The sequence below is a fragment of the Anabrus simplex genome, chromosome 1, assembly GCF_040414725.1.
Source record: "Anabrus simplex isolate iqAnaSimp1 chromosome 1, ASM4041472v1, whole genome shotgun sequence".
Taxonomy (NCBI): Eukaryota; Metazoa; Arthropoda; class Insecta; order Orthoptera; family Tettigoniidae; genus Anabrus; species Anabrus simplex.
The window spans coordinates 160,364,913-160,385,877 of NC_090265.1; positions in this window are offsets into that span (position 1 = coordinate 160,364,913).

The following is a 20,965-nucleotide window of genomic DNA, read 5'->3' on the forward strand; positions in this document are numbered from 1 at the left end:
ACCCTGTATAAGCGTTTTACATTTTTCTTACTAATAAACGAGGTATACGCATTGTATTACTACACAGCACGTATACACTCGTTCCAAGGAGTAGGAATCTCTTCCTGTAGTTCACTGACGTATTTCGCACGTTCACCGCCTTTATGATCGCTTCTGCTGGTTATCTACGAGCAAAACTTTCCGGAAAGTCGCACAGTAGCACGGCATATCGAAAAGGCAGTGGCAGCACTAAGTGAGACAGCTGGAAATTCGCTTATATTGATATCAACATTTCTTCAGCTTGCTTGTGTAATGATCGCCAAAAAAAAGAAATGGAATGGCTTAAGAAAAGATCAATAGCTCTTAACTGGGATCGTACGGAAAACGTAAGCAATTGTAATTCAATCGGCGGGTTGAAAAGGGTACACATTCCAAAATCCTTACTTTTCAGGAGAGAGGAAAACCTGTTTTGTAGCTGAACGAAAGGTTAGATCAAAAAAGTTTCTATTAGGCATTTATACATCACATTTCTACGTATTCAACTACAAAGTATGGAAATCATATTACGTACGGTTTTTAAGTTATACAATTTTTTATGTCAAGGAATATGTCCCTTTTTATACTCAACTTTGAGAAAGATCTGAGATCTTTGTAGAGGCAGATAATGTATAATAAACTCGCAATTAAGCAGTAACACCTTATTACACAAACATACGCCCAACCATAATTTCTTTTATAGTTATTCATTGTCATTCCGTGAGACAGCTGGAAATTGACTTATATTGATATCAACATTTCTTCAGCTTGCTTGTGTAATGGACGCTAAAAAAAGAAATGGAAAAGCTTAAGAAAATATCAAAAGCTCCTAACTGGGGTAGTTCGGAAAACGTAAGCAATTGCAATTGAATCGGCGAGTTGAAAAGGGTACACATTCCAAAATCCTTACTTTTCAGGAGAAAGGAAAACCTGTTTTGTAGCTAAACGAAAGGTTAGATCAAAAAAGTTTCTATTAGGCATTTATACATCACATTTCTACGTATTCAACTACAAAGTATGGAAATCATATTACGTACGGTTTTCAAGTTATACCATTTTTTATGTCAAGGAATATGTCCCTTTTTATACTCAACTTTGAGAAAGATCTAAGATCTTTGTAGAGGCAGATAATGTATAATAAACTCGCAATTTAAAATCTATTAAGCAGTAACACCTTACTACACAAACATACGCCCAACCATAATTTCTTTTATAGTTACCGTATTCATTGTCATTCCGTGAGACAGCTGGAAATTGACTTATAAGGTATTGATATCAACATTTCTTCAGCTTGCTTGTGTAATGGACGCTAAAAAAGAAATGGAAAAGCTTAAGAAAATATCAACAGCTCCTAACTGGGGTAGTTCGGGAAACGTAAGCAATTGTAATTGAACCGGCGAGTTGAAAAGGGTACACATTCCAAAATCCTTACTTTTCAGGAGAAAGGAAAACCTGTTTTGTAGCTAAACGAAAGGTTAGATCAAAAAAGTTTCTATTAGGCATTTATACATCACATTTCTACGTATTCAACTACAAAGTATGGAAATCATATTACGTATGGTTTTCAAGTTATGCCACTTTTTATCTCGAGGAATATGTCCCCTTGTATACGGTAGGTACTCAATTAAGAAAGATCTTTGTAGGGGCAGATAGTGTATAATAAACTCGCAATATCAAAGGTCTATTAAGCTGTAACATATTTTTACACAAAAATACGCCCAACCATAATTTCTTTTATAGTTATTCATTGTCATTCCGTCTCTTTAAAGTGTTTTACTTTACGAAGATGTCTAGCTTCCATAACCTCTGAATGGTGTACGGTACCGTATGTCTTCTATGTTTAAAATATCGTGAAGATCATCAACGTTATCGTCATTCTTTCAACGTGTGTTCAATGTTAAATGGATAAGTCGAATATTTTACAACGATTATATTACTGTCGACAATAAATACCACGAAAATAAACTGCTCGCTCGTTTCTTTTTTTTCCGCTACACGCTGCTATACTACGCTTATACTAGGGTCCTGGACTGTATAAGCAATTCAGTGAATAACTATAACAGACGTATACACAGGAGGCTTATACACGTTTTATTAGTAACGAATTTCGCGTAAACGGTGTATAAACCTTGTATAAAAGTTATACACCGTTTATTAGTAAGACGGTATGAGTGCACAACGTGACGTAATTCGAGAAGTGACGTAACGACAAACGCTGCTGGCGCGATGGCCATATATCGAAATGTAGACAGCAACATTTTGTGGAGATCTAGATCAACGTTCACTTTAGGCACACATATTCGCTCGTCGGTGACATATATTTATGCCTGAAATCACCCTCCCTTTGCATCTAAAGCACCTGTTAACATCGAATTACATTCATCCGAGAACCCGTTAAGGAATGTCGGAATATTTCTGACATAGGCGCTTTTGTCTTGGTCAGCCGATTTGTCCGATTACCATAATGGACTCGACTCTAATATGCCTAATATTTTGTGTGGAGATTTCATTTTCGACTCCTTCAAAACGAAAGAATTGCTCACCTTCATGAAGAGTAGTTACAATTTAGATTAAGTGGGAGAGTGAATGACATTCCACTTACCGACTCTCCGACTTACTTATTCATACGTGCCAGACCTTAGAAGTTTCGCCGCATGTGTCATATTTCTGACATTATAGGCCTAACCTTTATAAACTTCGTCTTGCATCCGGGAGATAGTAGGTTCGAATCCCACTATCGGCAGCCCTGAAGATGGTTTTCCGTGGTTTCCCATTTTCACACCAGGCAAATGCTGGGGCTGTACCTTAATTAAGGCCACGGCCGCTTCCTTCCAACTCCTATGCCTTTCCTATCCCATCGTCGCCATAAGACCTATCTGTGTCGGTGCGACGTAAAGCCCCTAGCAAAAAAAAAAAAAATATATATAAACTTCGTAACTGATGCTAAGCCAGGATCTGAATGAAGCTCACAATAAATCGCAGCATTTTATTTGACAAGACCACAAAGATGTATTCACGCGTAAAACGCCCAAAACCCCATCTTTTGAAACCCTCCATCCACATTTCGAGGATCCCGTGGAAAGCCTCGGTCACCAAGTATCCCTGCACCCTTCCGTGTTAGGGGTTATCTGCATGAAAACCTCCAACTTTCTAGGCGTTCTAGTGTGGCAAGAGTTTGGCTAGAGGAAACTACCCAGTCGGTGAGGCGCCGTGATTTTGATAGGTCTACTCGTACGTGGAGAGAATTCAGAGAATGATTTGGAGAAGGGGGCACCACACGGAGGGAAACATCCTACACTGACTTATCGTTGTTCAAGTGATAGTGGATACTGTATGTTAATGGCCGTTGTGCTGTGACAGTGCAACGTCATGTCCTCTTCATTGTGTCGTGGCCGTTTCTTTATCAGAGTATGGTTTATGTGCTTGCCACTTCCGCAGCGGCTAGGTGACACCTTAATAATAATAATACTCTCTCTTTCTTAATCTGCTTACCCTCCAGGGTTGGCTTTTCCCTCGGATTCAGCGAGGGATCCCACCTCTACCACCTCAAGGTCAGTGCCCTAGAGCTTTACACTCTGGGTCGGGGATACAACTGGGGAGGATGACCAGTACCTCACCCAGGCGGCCTCACCTGCTATGCTGAACAGGGGCCTTGCGGGGGGATAGGAAGACTGGAAGGGATAGATAAGGAAGAGGGAAGGAAGCGGCCGTAGCCTTAAGTTACCACGAAAAACCATTTCCAGGATGGCTGAGGTGAGAATCGAACCCACCTCTACTGAGTTGACCTCCCGAGGCTGAGTGGACCCCGTTCCAGCCCTCTACCACTTTTCAAATTTCGTGGCAGAGTCGGGAATCGAACCCGTACCTCCGGGGGTGGCAGCTAATCACACTAACCACTACACCACAGAGACGGACAATACTACTACTACTAATAATAATAATAATTTATTTATTTATTTATTTATAACTTATCTAAATAAATTTGCAAATATGCAGTAGGATATTATGCATTATCCTTGCAATTATTTACACCTGCAAAGCACTTGATGTGCTTATCTGCCGGTGTAGTTGTTTCACATTTGTATACATTGTCGCAATCCTTACTGTTTACAACTTAATAAGGTTTTCAAATTTACATTAGCATTTTAATCTTGTCCTGTGGTGTGAGTTCTTTCTCAATGCCTGAAAGTATCATTCAAAATAGATAAGAATTTGGTACATTTTTCATTCATGAACAAATATTTAAACTGTAATTTTATTATATATGATCCATAGTTTCAAATGTTTTTTTAAGTTGATATTTTGTTTTCAAGTGTGTCAATTCTGAGGGCAACTTGTTTAAAAATTTAGGGACTACAACTTGCAGTGTTCTGGATCCATATTTGTTGTAGTAGCCTACCTGATAACTTGAAAATAACTTAAATGCCTCAGTCTTGTTCCATGTGTATGTTCATTTAAAATTCTATATTGCGGCTTCCAGTAATTTTCTTTAATTATGTTGTACATATAAAGTTGTTTAACCCTCAAGAACCTTTCCTTCTGGTACAACCCTGTTAACATATCCTCACTTAAGCTAAGTATTCTACCAAGCTCGATAGCTGCAGTCGCTTAAGTACGGCCAGTATCCAGTAATCGGGAGATAGCGGGTTCGAGCCCTTAAAATGGTTCTCCGTGGTTTCCCATTTTCACACCAGGCAAATGCCGAGGCTGTACCTTAATTAAGGTCACAGCCGCTTCCTTCCACTTCCTAGGCCTTTCCTATCCCATCGTCGCCATAAGACATATCTGTGTCGGTGCGACGTTAAGCAACTAGCAAAAAAAAAAAAAAAAAAAAAAAAAAAGCTAAGTATTCTTCTGTTTTCATACCAAAAGAATGCTTTGACAATACGATTTTGTAACATTTGTACCATGTTAGTATCTGTAACAGAAGGCGATCCCCATACACACTCCGGATATTCAAATCGTCTGCCAGCTCTGCTGTTGTGTTCCATACTTCAAATTCCTGAACTTCTGCTAGAAAAGTGGGAACGTAAACAAAGAGAAGTCGCTACTGCTGGAAGACGCGTGGACTTAAGTGAACAGAGGACACCTCTGTTGTTTTACTTGCTCTGCCTTGTGTGTGGAGACTTGATTATATGAAAAAATTTGTGATTATGTAATGGGAAGTATTTTTATGAGTATATTGCCACCCCTGCTAGTAAAGTGACATCACATTATGTTGCCCCTCTCCTGGTATCCTGTAGACCAATAAGCGTTTTGGCTCCCTTTCCTCTCTGGAATATTCCACCCGGTGACTATTTAAGGGGTGGGTTTATCCAACGTCACTTAGGATACAAGGTCGTTACACTAACGAGATCTCAGCTGCTGACGTCACAGTATTGCAGCCTAAGCCTAACCCAGTGCTACTATCCACGTTGTTTATGGAGGTGTATGCATGTTATCTTTGTACCGAAACACTTGGGTCTAGTACTGTTACTGTGAAATGTGGATCAGATTAAGTAAGAAGAATGCCTCGTAAATGTTGCGTCCATGCCTGTAAGGGCAATTATTTAGCCGGTCCAAAAGTGAGTGTTTTTCCCTTTGCGAGTGATGAACACCTCAAAGAGAAATTTATTAAAGCTCTTCTTCATATGAAGGAGAAGAAAATGTATCCATTTTATATGACAGGCACTGTTTACCTATTAATGTCGTATACTAACCTCAATGTTGGTTATGAACTTGCGAATTAGTGCGGACGAGTGTCCACAATCTCAATTCATTATAGAACCAAGAAGCGTTATACAACGATTTGTGGAGAGATTTATGAAATCAATAATTTTATTTATCGCTCTGGAAATACAAGGTTTGTCTGAAAAGTACGGTAAATCGACCGATGTTGCAATGGCAACGTGTGGTAACACTATGGGGATGCGTATGCGAATTTTGCCTGCCAGCCCCGTAGTAGCTCCTTTCGGAACTTCCAGGAGGGGGCTGGTGACTCGGACGACCTGGAATCTCCCAGCCGGCTTGTGGGGTGGGGCCGGCCTTTCCGTGTGTCGTTCTCGGTGGCCGACTTAACTGTGAGCCTCTTGAATATTCAGCGGGAATGTTCTACCTCTAGTGACGTCGCGAAATTTCTGGGCCAAATCTCGCGAGCTATAAAAAGGGAGGCTAGCCGCGGACAGTCAGTCAGTGGTAGACTCGGGGTCAGTGTTGGACTAGGAGTCAGTGCTGGACTTGGGGTCAGTGTTGGACTCCGTGGTGAAGTCAGTGTGACACTCACTGAATTGGGGTCCGGTGGCTGGGCTGAGGGTGACAAAGGTGGTGGCTGTCGCTAGTGTCCCATGAGGTCTGAACCAGGAGCTGTTGGTGTGCTGTCGGAGAGACCAGTGAGTACATGAACTGAAGGGGACAGAACGGTAGACTGTACTGTGTGTTCGTGTAATTCTGTGGACTGAGGATCGCCGTGAGCCAGCGAGGAAAGGCGCTATCGTGAGTCCGAAGATAAATGGACCTGTGTTAATGTTCGCTGTTGTGAGTATCGTCCTGCTGTTGAATATTGTTGAGCTGTTTATATGTTTACTGCATGGGACTATGTGAAGTACTGGACTATATGTGAAGTCGAACCAACGAACAGTCGTCGTGTGTTCCATAGCCAGTGGAACTGTGTTCAAATCCATCTGTCTACGCACAGCGGCTCTAGGAGGTGACTGGACTTTGGGAAAGTGAAAGCAAGAATTATAACCGTTCCCAGGTAACAACCGGCCGGGACTCCCGGGTGTGTGTACAGGAGAGAGATTTGTAAATAGACTGGTAATTAGTGTGGTCGTTCATAACTGGTTAGAATTGTTTGTGCTTAAATATGTGTGTGTGCATTTATTAGGCCATCCTGAAATAAATTAGAGTAATGAAACAGATGGAGTTTTATTCTTAAGACTGGCTGTAGTACCCGACGTTGCCCGGATGGTTTCTGAATATTTACCTTTAAGATTCGCATTACCAGTTAGTTATGTATACCGGGCGAGTTGGCCGTGCGCGTAGAGGCGCGCGGCTGTGAGCTTGCATCCGGGAGATAGTAGGTTCGAATCCCACTATCGGCAGCCCTGAAAATGGTTTTCCGTGGTTTCCCATTTTCACACCAGGCAAATGCTGGGGCTGTACCTTAATTAAGGCCACGGTCGCTTCCTTCCAACTCCTAGGCCTTTCCTATCCCATCGTCGCCATAAGACCTATCTGCGTCGGTGCGACGTAAAGCCCCTAGCAAAAAAAAAAAATAGTTATGTATGAAGTGAATTTTTATAGAATTCCTTTTTGACTTACAGATTGATATGTTACGATTTATTATGTAGTTTTGGAATTATTTTGATGTATTTGATTTCAAGTTTTAGATTATTTAATTTTCGAGTAAAACTTCGTTCTTATGGAAGCTCGAATCCACTGGGAAGTATTTGATCCTGTCAAAAATTAATAAGTGCTAACTGTATGAATTTAGCCGTCGCATTATAGGTACGATGTACAGGATTTCAACTGTCAATGAGACTGTCCCCCTCTCGCCCCCCACCCCTAAGAGATAAAAAATCTGGATTGTCACTATTCATCTCAGTGACCCAGAAAAATGTAGATTCGACACTGTTTTCCATTGTTTTTATATCTCACTCCCCCCTCATCTTCACACCAAAGGGTGCTGAACACGAACTTTAAAAGATTCAGAGTGTCACTATTCATTTCAGCGACAACGAAAACTATGGATTCGATACTATTCTAGATTATTTTTATACCAACCCCTCGCCCCCTGCCCATGAGCGTGCTAGGGGTGTCTTACCCCCACGCGGGTTGTCTCCTGATACTAAGTGATAAGTGTACCAAGTTTGGTGAAATTGCTCCAATAGTTTAGGAGGAGATGTGTCATTTACACACACACCCACGCACACACATACATCCATTTTTATATATAGTAAGAAGAAGAAGTTAAGATTTTTATATATAGTTTTTCGCTCCCCACCTAAAAGGGGGCTGAACTTCGACTTTTAACATTTCTGGAGTATTACTTTTCAACTCAGCGACCCCGAAAACTATGAATTCGACACTATCCTCGATGATTTTTACAACCAACCCCCCAGAACCCCTCCATAAGGCCGCTAGGGATCGCTTACCCCCACAGTGCTCGTCTACCGATAGTAAGTAATACGTGTACCAAGTTTGATTGAAATTGTTCCAGTGGTTTAGGAGAAGATGTGTCATTTACACACACAAACACACACATATCCATTTTTATATATAGTAAGATTTTTATACTTCACCTCCTTTGCATCCCCGCCCAAAGGAGTCCTATGGGTGCCTTAGATATATTTTTTCCAGATAGTAAGTCTTATGTGTACCAATTTTGGCTGGCAGCTATGCCCAAATGTACATGCATAATCTCGCTGCTCTAGAATCCTGAGCTGACGTTGCTATGGTTACGGCAGTTCATTTCTTTTATCCGATTCCTAGAGCAGGGGTAGTGTGGTGCTAATATCTCCGTAACGGTTGGTTTTAGGGCCTTAAAATAGGGTTTTTGGGCCCGTAGGGTTTACCGAGTTTTGTTCATTGCGTCAAGAGGATTACATTGAGCTTTGTCTCGTCCTTATACGACACATTCGGTATTTTGCCTATATTAGCCTATTCTTTTTATATCTCCCCCCATGCTCCCCACTTCGAATTGTTTTGAAAATAAAATACAGCCCATGTTACTCACTGGCAATGTAGCTTTCTATAGGTGAAGTAATTTTTAAAATCGGTTCAGTAGTTTTTGAGTCTATCCGTTACAAAGAAACATACAATTTTTTCCTCTTTATAATACTAGTATAGATGAATGACGTATGGCTTTTAGTGCCGGGAGTGTCCGAGGACAAGTTCGGCTCGCTAAATGCAGGTCTTTTTGATTTGAGACCCGTAGGCGACCTGCGCGTCGTGATGAGAATGAAATGATGATGAAAACGACACATACACCCAGCCCCCATGTCAGCGAAATTAACCAATTATGGTTAAAATTCCCGACCCAGCCGGGAATCGAACCCGGGACTCCTGTGACCGAAGGCCAGCACGCTAACCATTTAGCCATGGAGCCGGACAGTAAAGATGAATAAAGGGGCATCTTGAGAAACGCTACGTAGTGTCGAACACATGGAGCTGAAGCTGGTTGCCTTCTTCGGTCACTACACCACAGAGGCAGACGCTTAAGTGTTTTTAACATTTGCAGTCGAAGGAATGAAATGGAATTATGGAATTAAGCAAAGCAAAAGTCATCTCCGTACAGGCCATGAAGGCCCTTGGAGGAGAGGAAGGTAAAGTCTTCCACTATCCGTAACCTCGGCACTTGATGAGGTAGAGTGGTTAGCTCTACGCCCGGCCACCTTTGCCCCAAGGAATTAACCTGGTACTGATTTTTGGTGTAGGCTGAGTGAACCTCAGGGCCATATGAACCTCCGGAAGTGGAAATCTCGTTTCTTAAATTTTACGACTTCCTGCCGAGGATTCGTACCCACGTCCTTCCGGGCGAACCGAGCACACCTTTACCGCCTCGGCCAGGCAGCCCCTAATAAAGAATTTAAAAGAGCCCTAATTATTATGTTTAAATTTAAAAATATGTAGCGTCAACATTTCCTCGAGAAACATACAATAATCTTTATGAGACTAGGGCCGTATCTGCAGGATAACATTTATGAGCCACCACTGATATCAAGGAAGGACAATTTATAACACAAGAGTAGAAAGAAAATAAATGATGAAAGTTCAGTGACCCGTTCACCTCTGGCTTCTTAAAGGCAGCGATCGATTCCTTACGGCGGGGTATGGATGTATAAAGAGCTCGTTGCCGATATGGAAAAGTGATGTTTGCACAAGTTATCCATGTAGTACACAAGAATGCTTTCTTAACTTCCATCTGAAGAATTGTGGGGTGAATTCTGCTATCATTGTAACTATATTACGGAGTTTGATAACTTCTGAGGGAAGGATTTGCCATTGTGATAGGGAATCTATAAACCAAGGACTTGTATAACTTTTCAAAACATAAATCATCGACTGTAATTTCCCATTTGTTCTTTCCCATATACATAGTTTAGAGAGCGACAGATACTGAAAATATCAGAGAGTGGAAGACCATAGGAGGGTTTTTAATACATTAAATGTTCCTAATAATAGACCCCCTACCGAATGGCTCGGGGCCCGGGGTTCTATTACGAGAAGAGTCGCGGTATATTAGTCAAAAATGGTTAATTTCATGGGCTTGGAAAGTTGAAGTTTGTGCTGTCTCCAACAATCCTACATTTCGCCCATGTCATACAATACTATCCACCACCAAAATAACACGCAGTTTCGAATGCACGGTAGACGTAGACCTTCATTGGAGGCCTTGCAAGGGCTACTTCCCAAGTATTGTATTATATTATATTATATTATATTATATTATATTATATTATATTATATTATATTATATTATATTATATTATATTATATTATATTATATTACCTCCGGTCACTCAGCGATATAGTGTGCATGTTTATAGCACGTAGAGTCATAAAGATCAGAAATGAAGGACAGAGGTCCTCGGATAAATAAAATATTGCAATACAAGGCATGGGTATTTCTAGCTCATGAAGATATAAAAATAAAGATATAAAAGCCATGACGCTACAGCTCCGAAAGACCATGGCCTAACAAGCGATCGCTGCGCATCCCGAAGGTCTGCAGATTACGAGGTGTCATGTGGTCAGCAAGACGAATCCTCTCGACCGTTATTCTTGGCTTTCTAGACCGGGACCTCCAACTCTCCGTCAGTAGCTCCTCAACTGTAATCACGCGGGCTGAGTGGACCTCGAACCAGCCTTCAGATTCAGGTAAAATCCCTGACCTGGCCGGAAATCGAAACCGCGGCCTCCGGGTAAGAGACAGGCACGTTACCCCTACACCGCGAGGCCGGCGAATGAAGATATCAGCCAGGTAAAGAACTGTTGATCCGTCTCCAAATAGGCCGTGATGCCCCTTTGAGTAGTAGAAGGTAAAGGTCTTTCTTTATGCTTATCCTAGGTACTAACTAGCATAGCGCTAAAGGATTCAAACACTTTAGGTCTCTTCAGTCGTGAAATTACAAACGTTTCACCCCAGTGTCAGCTGGATTGCCACACCTTTCCAAAAGGCTGTCGGCCGATTCGACCTATTTACCAGGTGTATGCATAAGTTTTTTCCGGCTTTTTGTGATAAAGAAAACACGTAATTTTCAAGAATTTCATTTTTTTCTTTATTCAAAATATTGACCATCGGCTTCTACACATTTCGCCCATCATTCAGGTAAGTTTTGAATATCATGCCAGAAAAACTGCTTGTCTTTTGCAGAAAACCATACATCGAGCCATTTTCCAACTTCCTCGAAAATGCTGAAGTGCTGCTCTTCGAGCGCGTGCCCTATTGATGCGAAGAGGTGATAATCAGATGGCGCCAGGTCGGGGTAGTACGGTGGGTGTGGAAGTATGTCCCATCCAAGTGATTTCATGGCGTCTTTCACAGGTTTTGCTGTGTGAGTCGGCGCAATGTCGTGTAAAAGAATAACTTTGCCATTTCTTCTGGCCCATTTCGGTCGTCTTTCGATCAATGAGTGATTTAAATTAATCATTAGTTGGACGATAACGTTGTGCATTAACTGTTTCGCTGGGCTTCAGGAGTTCATATGCCGTTCATTCAAATCGTTAGGGACATATTTAGAGGGTTTACTGATCTTCCCCATTGCTCGTAAACGTCTGCTATTGTTTCTTCCGACACATTTAATGCTTGTGCCAATTGCTGTTGAGTTTGAGTTGGGTCATCACCAGTAACGCCTGCAATTACTCGTCTTCACACTTCCGTAGTCTACCACAAAGCACACTGCCTTTCACATTGAAACCATCACGTTTAAATTGTCGAAAACATGTCTCATATGTTCTAATCGATGGAGCGTGTTCACTATATGTTTCTACCAGCAAACGGTGACTTTCCACAGCATTTTGCTTTTGATTAAATAAGAAAAACGATGCGTGCCGCAAATGTTCTTGTTCAGGCATAAACGACGACATGATTACTGAACGATAAAACACAAACGCTAGTGTTTGGCGGACTCAATTTGTGTGTCTGTCTGCCTGTCAGGTCAACAGCCCAGAGGCTGGTTGGATCCTCAAATAGCACCACCGTAGGTTATGCGGTTATAAGGAAACCCCAAAAACCAATGGCAGCACCAAAATGAGACGTACTAGGCAATATGAGGAGTGGGGTAGTTTGCCATTGCTTTCCTTACTGGGTCAGAAAGTACTATTGCAGCACGACTGACCCTGTGAGCAGCACCTTTCATAACACTCAGATGCACTAGTTGTGCTCTGAATGTCATTACTCAGCACTATCCATACCCCAGCAGCTTCCATATTGTCACAGTCATGGATGTTGACTGGGACTTCGGTGGAAGCTACACTTTACTCTGGCCTGTGCCAAGAGATGGATGCAAAAGTACTGTATCCATCAAGAAATGACAGCAGGCAGCATTTGTGTGTATTGGTAGGTTAATTTCAGACGAACAAACTGACGTATGTGTCAAATTCATACGCTGCGTACTGTTCACTGGCGCCATCTCTTAGTCAAACCGGAAAAGACTTATGCATACACCTGGTATTACATGTTAAACACAAAAAGATACACTGGGGAAAAAGATCTCCAAATATACCAAGAAGGGTTTGTGCTATATTAACGAACGTTGGTAGGCGCGTTTATACATCTGAAAAATAACCTTGCTTCAAATTTTCCACCAATCGCATTAACGTGGCGCTAGTATCGGCCCCATGACGTTGCACATCAGGTTTGCTTTAAATACGAGCTGTACTGTGCGAGAGTTACCTGTGAGATTGGACAGAATGACTATGAATGGGTCAAGCATGCCTTTACGACGACGAAGAGGCCAGTATCAAAAGCTCACTGCGGTTGAACGAGGCCGTATAATAGGGCTACGTGAAGGTAGATTTTCCTTCCACGCTATTTCAGAAAGATTTAGCAGGAATGTCTCAACTGTGCATGCGTGCTGGCAGCAGTGGTCACGAGAAGGTACACTCGCAAGAAGACCGGTCTCCGGACGTCTCCTTGGCATCACCGAGAGCGAGGACCGCCGTATTCGGCGTATGGCTGTGGCGCAGCCGACTGCGTTTGCAACAGCAATTCGAACGGCAGTTGGCACAACAGTGACACAACGAACTGTTCGAAATCGGTTAATTGAAGGACAGCTCCGAGCCAGACGTCCTTCGACGTGCATTCCACTTACCCCAAACCCCCGTTGTCTGCGACTTCAGTGGTGTCAAGCGAGAGCTTGAGATTTGTATTCAGTGAGTCATTTTCTGTATGTTTCAACGATTTTTTCTGAGTGATGTGAGAGTGAAATTGCAGGTCTTAATGGAAATTGATATTGTTAGTTGACCTTTTATAGAATTAAGGATAATTCTAGAAATAGGCAGTTATTTTCCAGATTGTTCATCAGTGATTAATTTTGCTTTAATTAGATTATTGCACAGGCTTGTTACAATTAGTCTAGTTCCGTTGAATACCCGTTCTGCTACATCCATATGAGTGGAGGCTCGTTGTGTTTTCTGATGAAAGCCGGTTCTGCCTTGTTGCCAGTGACGGCCGTGTGTTGGTTAGGAGGCTAGGTAAGCGCCTGCATTCCATGCGGCGTCGACACACTGGACCTACACCGGGAGTTCTGGTCTCGAGAGCAATTTCTTATGACACCAGGAGTACTCTGTGGTTATCCCACGCACCCTGACTGCAGATGTGTACGTTCGACTGGTGATTCCACCTGTTGTGCTGCCATTCATGAACATCATTATCGGGAGTGTTTTCCAACAGGATAATGCACGCCCCCGTACCTCTGCTGTAACCCAACGTGCTCTACAGAGTGTCGACATGTTGCCTTGGCCTGCTCGATCGCCCGATCTTTCCCCAATCGAGCACGTATGGGACAACACTGGACGACAACTCCAGCGTCATCCATAACCAGCATTAACCGTCCCTGTATTGACCGACCAAGTGCAACAGGCATGAAAATCCATCCCACAAGCTGACATCCGGCACTTGTATGACACAGCGCATGCATATTTGCATGCCTGCATTCAACAGCCAGGCAATTACACCGGTTATTAATGGACCTGCATGACACATTTGCGATGGCTTTTCTCGCGCGGATATTAAGATGTAGTCTTGCACCTTCATTAAATAAAATATATTATGTCGACAAACATGTTGCCAAAATATCCATATTCTACATTCCTTATTTCATGGTGTTTGGATCTTTTTTTCAGCGTATGTTAGTATGTTGTCTGACGTGACACAGAAGTCATGTTCGCGTGTCACTAATAATTGGGCCACCGAGCTCGATAGCTGCAGTCGCTTAAGTGCGGCCAGTATCCAGTATTCGGGAGATAGTAGGTTCGAACCCCCCTGTTGGCAGCTCTGAAAATGGTTTTCCGTTGTTTCCCATTTTCACACCAGGCAAATGCTGGGGCTGTACCTTAATTAAGGCCACGGCCGCTTCCTTCTCACTCCTAGCCCTTTCCTGTCCAATCGTCGCCATAAGACCTATCTGTGTCGGTGCAACGTAAAAAAAAAAAATCTTGGGCCCACGACAGTTGGACTCTGACATTTGAGTGGCGAAAGCAGTAACTACGAAGTATGCTGCGTTACCATGGTTACCTTCAACTGCGGTATATCACCCTTTCATACAGTCTGAGTGTTTAATACCGGGTGAGTTGACCGTGTGGTTAGTGGCGCGCAGCCGTGGGCTTGCATCCAGGAGATAGTGGGTTCCTACCCTACTGTCGGCAGCCCTGATTTGGTTTTCCGTGGTTTCCCATTTTCATACCAGGCAAATGCTGGGGCTGTACCTTAATCAAGGCTACGGCCGTTTCCTTCCCATTCCTAACCCTTTGCTATCCCATCGTCGCTGTAAGACCTAACTGTGTCGGTGGGACTTAAACTATATAAAAAAAAGAGGGTTTAATAAAACATGCAGGTCTAATGCAGTTCAACATAATTTGGCCCGTTCCTAAGCTCCAACATTTAAGACAGAACACGTCAATGCCGATAAATATGAGATATTCTAATCACCAAAATTATGAGTTTCTGACAATAACCTCAACAAATGCACATGTTAAATACAGAATAGAACTGTACAGGTAGCTACTGATTAACTTACAAGACAAAGAAACTAACAACAAAAATAATATTCAGAATAGAAACACGTAAATACATAAAGCAGCAACAACTAATACAGTACCACTCGTAATAATATCACAAAAGCTACTGAGAGCAAGCCAACCCACGTGCGATAGCTTCTTTAAATTTGGCATCGCTGTTATTATTGCCATAGTAACAGACCATTTTCGTGCAGCGTTAGTCAACTTTTCCTCTCCGGTGGCGCTAAACGTCAGACTCCAACGTTCGTGGGCCTTAGTATAGTGGCTCGAGTGCGGCGTTGAAACACTACAGCTGCTGTTGCTGAGAATGCTCTAGGTCATGGATGGCAAGCCTTTACCGACCAGCGTGTCAATTAAGGTCTTGTTTATTGCATTTTACTGTCCAGTGTGCCATCGGTTATTTTCCTTTAAAATCATCGCAACATTATTAAGGCATTAGATTGCATTAAATATAAATCCTTTCGACTCAATGTTCCATGATTTTAGTTTGCAAACATCACTTGAAAATTACATTTAAAAAACAGGTGCATTTCAAGAATAAAGTATATTTGCTTTAACCTAATAGAATTTGTAAAAATTATGGCCATATAATTAATTGAGATATACTTCTTTATTAAAGCGTAATATTAAAATATGTTATGTTGCTTGATTTTCGACCTAATTACATGTTAAAAACATTAAAATATGTTAGTATGTTTTCTGACATGCTGTGTTCGCGTGTCACCTAGTGATACGCGTGTCATAGCTTCACCATCCCTGCTCTAGTTGGACCACGTAGAGGGTGACGCCATCTCTCTAGCCAGGAGATCAGGTTAATATAGGAAATTGGTGTCATGGAGTTTGGTGAATTGTCCTTTGTAGGACAACACAGAGAGAGTGCACTAGTAGGCCTACTTCCGCTTGTATAAATGCTTGCCTTTAACTTTCACATCAAAAATTAAGTCCGCCTCTGTGGTGTAGTGGTTAGCGTGATTAGCTGCCACCCCCGGAGGTACGGGTTCGATTCCCGGCTCAGCCACGAAAATTTGAAAAGTGGTACGAGGGCTGGAACGGGGTCCACTCAGCCTCGGGAGGTCAACTGAGTAGAGGTGGGTTCGATTCCCATCTCAGCCATCCTCGAAGTGGTTTTCCGTGGTATCCCACTTCTCCTCCAGGCGAATGCCGGGATGGTACCTAACTTAAGGCCACGGCCGCTTCCTTCCCTCTTCCTTGGCTATCCCTTCCAATCTTTCCATCCCACCACAAGGCCCCTATTCAGCATAGCAGGTGAGGCCGCCTGGGCGAGGTACTGGTCATTCTCCCCAGTTGTATGCCCCGACCAAGAGTCTGAAGCTCCAGGACATTGCCCTTGAGGCGGTAGAGGTGGGATCCCTCGCTTAGCCCGAGGGAAAAGCCGAACCTGGAGGGTAAACAGATGATGATGATGATGATGATGATCAAAAATTAAGTTACCAAGTCATCCGTAATTTCATTTCATTTATTAAGAATATTAATTCAAGCTCTTTAGTCCTTTTAAATGGTAAAATTACCAGCATATCCCTCTATTGTGGCAGTGGGCTCTTCAGTTGGATTGCCACAATTTTCCAACACGCTGGCGGCTACTGTAGAATTCGTGACACCACTACAAGCCTCTCGTTTGAAGGACAACACAGTGACAATACACTTGGGGAGATACGTACCTACACTTCAACAAATGCCTACCTTTGGCTTTTGTATAAAAAGGAAAATGATAATAAACCTTAATCTAACACTAATTTCCACAGTATATTACAAGAACGACGTGGTAGTAATAATAATAGTATTAATTCTGCGCCTCGCCTCTTGATTCTAGAAAGTGCCACGCACAGCAAACTATGCAACTAATGATTTTCAGTCCATGCCAAATAACTCGAACGTTTGGCTCTGCGCTTTGTGTACCGTAATAGAAAATGCAGGTCTTACTGGAAATTGATATTGTTAGCTGACCTTTTATAGAATCAAGGGTGATTCTAGGCATGGGCGCCCATATGACAGTTTGTAGGGGACGGGGGCTAGACCTGGGGGTATGTAGTATTTTTAAAATTTTGGAAGATGAATGGCGACTTGTATTCCGCGGTAGAATAACACCCACGGTATCCCCTGTCTGTTGGTGGGGGTCGGTTCTACCACTTCTACGTAATACCGACATTTATATCATTTTCCTGAAAGAAAAACACCTGACTACATTCGATTTTTGCCTTTCCCTGAGAGCTAGGGATAGGGGGGGTGGCGGCCCCACCCTGTCCCAGGGCATGGGCGCCCTTGATTCTAGGAATAGGCAATTTTTTACCGGATTGTTCACCAGTGATTAATTTTGCTTTGATTACATTCTTGTACAGGCTAGTTACAATTAGTCTAGTTCCGTTGAATACCACTTCTGCTGCATCCATATGAGGTAATATCATGTTTATCGCATGTTTTTCAATTTGAATTCATGTGCTAGCAAGTAAAAAACTGTTGACCGAATTTAAAAAACCAGTTATAAATTCAAATCCTCCTTCGGGTTGATATCTTACTGAGTCGTAGCAATGGTAGACTTTGTAATCTCCGGGAAGTTGGGCAGTGATATCATTATTAATTCTTTCGACATCTTTTTTTGAGTGGCGCGAGTGATGCTCCATCCTTCATTACTTCGTAATTTCCATTGGCAATGCAGTTTTCGAACACTTCATCAATATGACTGTCGCTTGAAATGATATATTTTGGTAATTCAGTTTCTTCAGTTGTATTCATCGGCAATTCTCTGTAGCCTAGCTTTAGAAGATATTCAGCAAACTGTTCCGCATCAATAACCATGCTTTCTTCGAATGAAAGCGTCTTAAATAGTAGCCATAAGAAGCATTGCTTTTCGTAGGCGGTTGCAGAGTGGTCTTTGGCCTACAAGTGGCCATGGCCGGTCCGTGGTCCGACGGCTCTGCACTCCAACCGACCAACCGAACAGAGGAGGGGTGGCCGCGGCTTAGCCGTGGCTCTACTATTCTGGAGACGGAGAGGGGGTTGTCCCCACCGTCGCCTGTCCTGAGAATAGTTTTCCGTGGTTTTCCATTCTCCTGCACTAAGGCGATAGCCGGGACAGTTCCTAACAGAGGCCACGGCCGCCAACCCTCCCACCTTCTCTGCACATCTTCTCCGTTACAAATCTCCTGGCTTGAGAGACGGCGTCACCGTCTAAGAGACCTGCCTCTCCATTCAGGGGAGGAATGGAAACATTTTTGTAGCAGCAGCATAATTTAATGTAAAACTCTAATAATTAATTTCCGTTCGCTTGTGGCTATGAAGAAAGGCATTGGCGAAAATCTCTTCCCGGTACCATCACTTTGCCGCTAAAAATGAGGTCCGGATTTGCAACACTTCGTAAGAGTTGATCCATGATTGCAAGTCCATATATTGAAAGCTCTGGAGTTTCATCCATCAGAAAAATATCAGTTTCTGCCAATTTCCTGGCTTTAGATGATCCTGGTTTGATACTAGAAACTCACTCCGGTATTCGTGGTACTTTGAATCTAAAGGTTTTATGAGAAGTACGAACAATTGGCAGTAGTATCGATGTAATACCGGTAAATGTCACACGTTTCACGTTGAAATGTCTTACAATGAGCATGGAGTAGGGGCTTTTATAGATAGAGGTTTTCAGTCCCACCAAAAGGGTCCCGGGTTCGATTCCCGGCCGGGTAGGGGATTTTAACGTTCCTTGGTTAATTCCAGCGGCTCAGGGCTGGGTGTTTGTGCTGTCTCCAACATCCCTGCAACTCACACACCACACATAACACTATCCTACACCATAATAACACGCAGTTACCTACTCATGGCAGATGTCGCCCACCCTCATTGGAGGGTCTGCCTTACAAGGGCTGCACTCGGCTAGAAATAGCCAGACGAAATGATTATTTATTTACTGCATGATGTATGGTATTGACGATTTCTATTAGGTTCACTCTAAGAAGTCGACACATTTGCTATCCAAGTGCTGCTAATTCGTCAGCATAGAGAATACCCTGATTTATTTCATTCTCGTAATAATCAATATTCTCAAAACCAAAAGTTTGTACAGGGTATATTGGAAATATCTGCCTTCTGTTGCTTCAGTGTTTAATTTATAGGCAATAACCCGGTAAGCGCTCCTAATTGAGTCTCATGTTGACTGTCCATTTCGCCGAGCTGCATCTATAAAATATGCTGCCAAATTTTCTTCAATCAATCAATCAATCAATCAATCAATCAATCAATCAATCAATCAATCAATCAATCAATCAATCAATCAATCAATCAATCAATCAATCAATCAATCAATCAATCAATCTGATCAATAAATCAACATTAATCTGCATTTAGGGCAGTCGCCCATGTGGCAAATTTCCTATCTGATGTTTCCCTAACCTTTTCTTAAATGATTGCTAGGAATTTGGAGATTTGTTGAACATCTCCCATGATAAATTATTCTAATCCCTAACTCCTCTACCTATAAATGAATGTTTACCTCAATTTGTTCCCTTGAATTCCAACTTTGTCATCATATTGCGATCTTTCCTACTTTTGAAAACACCACTCGAACTTATTCGTCTACTAATTTCATTCCATCTTTCCACTGACAGCTCGGAACAAACCATTTAGTCGAGCAGGTCGTCTCTTTTCTCCCAAGTCTTCCCAGCCCGAACTTTGCAATATTTTTGTAATGCTACTCTTTTGTCGGAAATCAACCAGAAGAAATCGAGTTGCTTTGCTTTGGAATTGTTGCAGTTCTCGAATCAAGAAATCCTGGACCGAGCGAGTTGGCCGTGCGGTTAGAGACGCGCAGCTGTGAGCTTGCATTCGGGAGATAGTGGGTTCGAATTCCACTGTCGGGAGCCCAGGGACTGGTTTTCCGTAGTTTCCCATTTTCACAGCAGGCAAATGGTGGGGCTGAACTTTAATTAAGGCCACGGCCTTTGCCTGGTGTGAAAATGGTAAATCAAGGAAAACCATCTTCAGGGCTGCCGACAGTGGGATTCGAACCTAATATCTCCCGGACGCAAGCTCACAGCAGCGCGCCCCTAACCGCAAGGCCAACTCGCCCGGTAACTTGTAACTTATTTATTGCTCTATACAGAATAACATCATCCGCAAAAAGGCCTTATCTCTGATTCCAGTTCTTTACATATATCATTGATATGTATACGAAACCATAAAAGTCCAATAATACTGCCTTGAGGAATTCCCCTCTTAATAATTACATGGACAGATAAAGCTTCGCCTACTCTGATTCTCTGAGTTATATTTTATAGAAATATAGCAACAATTCAGTTACTACTTTGTCTAGTCCAATTGCCCTCATTTTTGCCAGTAGTCTCCCATGATCTATCCTATCAAATGCCTTAGATAGGCCAATCGCGATACAGTTCATTTGACCTCCTGAATCCAAGATATCTGCTGGAATCCTACAAGTTGAGCTATAGTGGAATATCTTTTGCTAAACCTTTCTATAGAACCAGTTATTAAGTTCTCAAACATATCTAATACACTCAGAAACAATGCTTTCCCAAACCTTACGTCAACGCGCATCACACTTACTGGCTTGTAATTTTTAGCTTTATTAATATTATCTTGTCCTTGGTACATAGGGGCTACTATAGCAACTCTTCATTCATTTGGAATAGCTCCGTTATGCAAACAATAGTTAAATAAGCACTCCAGGTATGGAACCATATCCCAACCCATTCTCTTTAGTATATCCCCA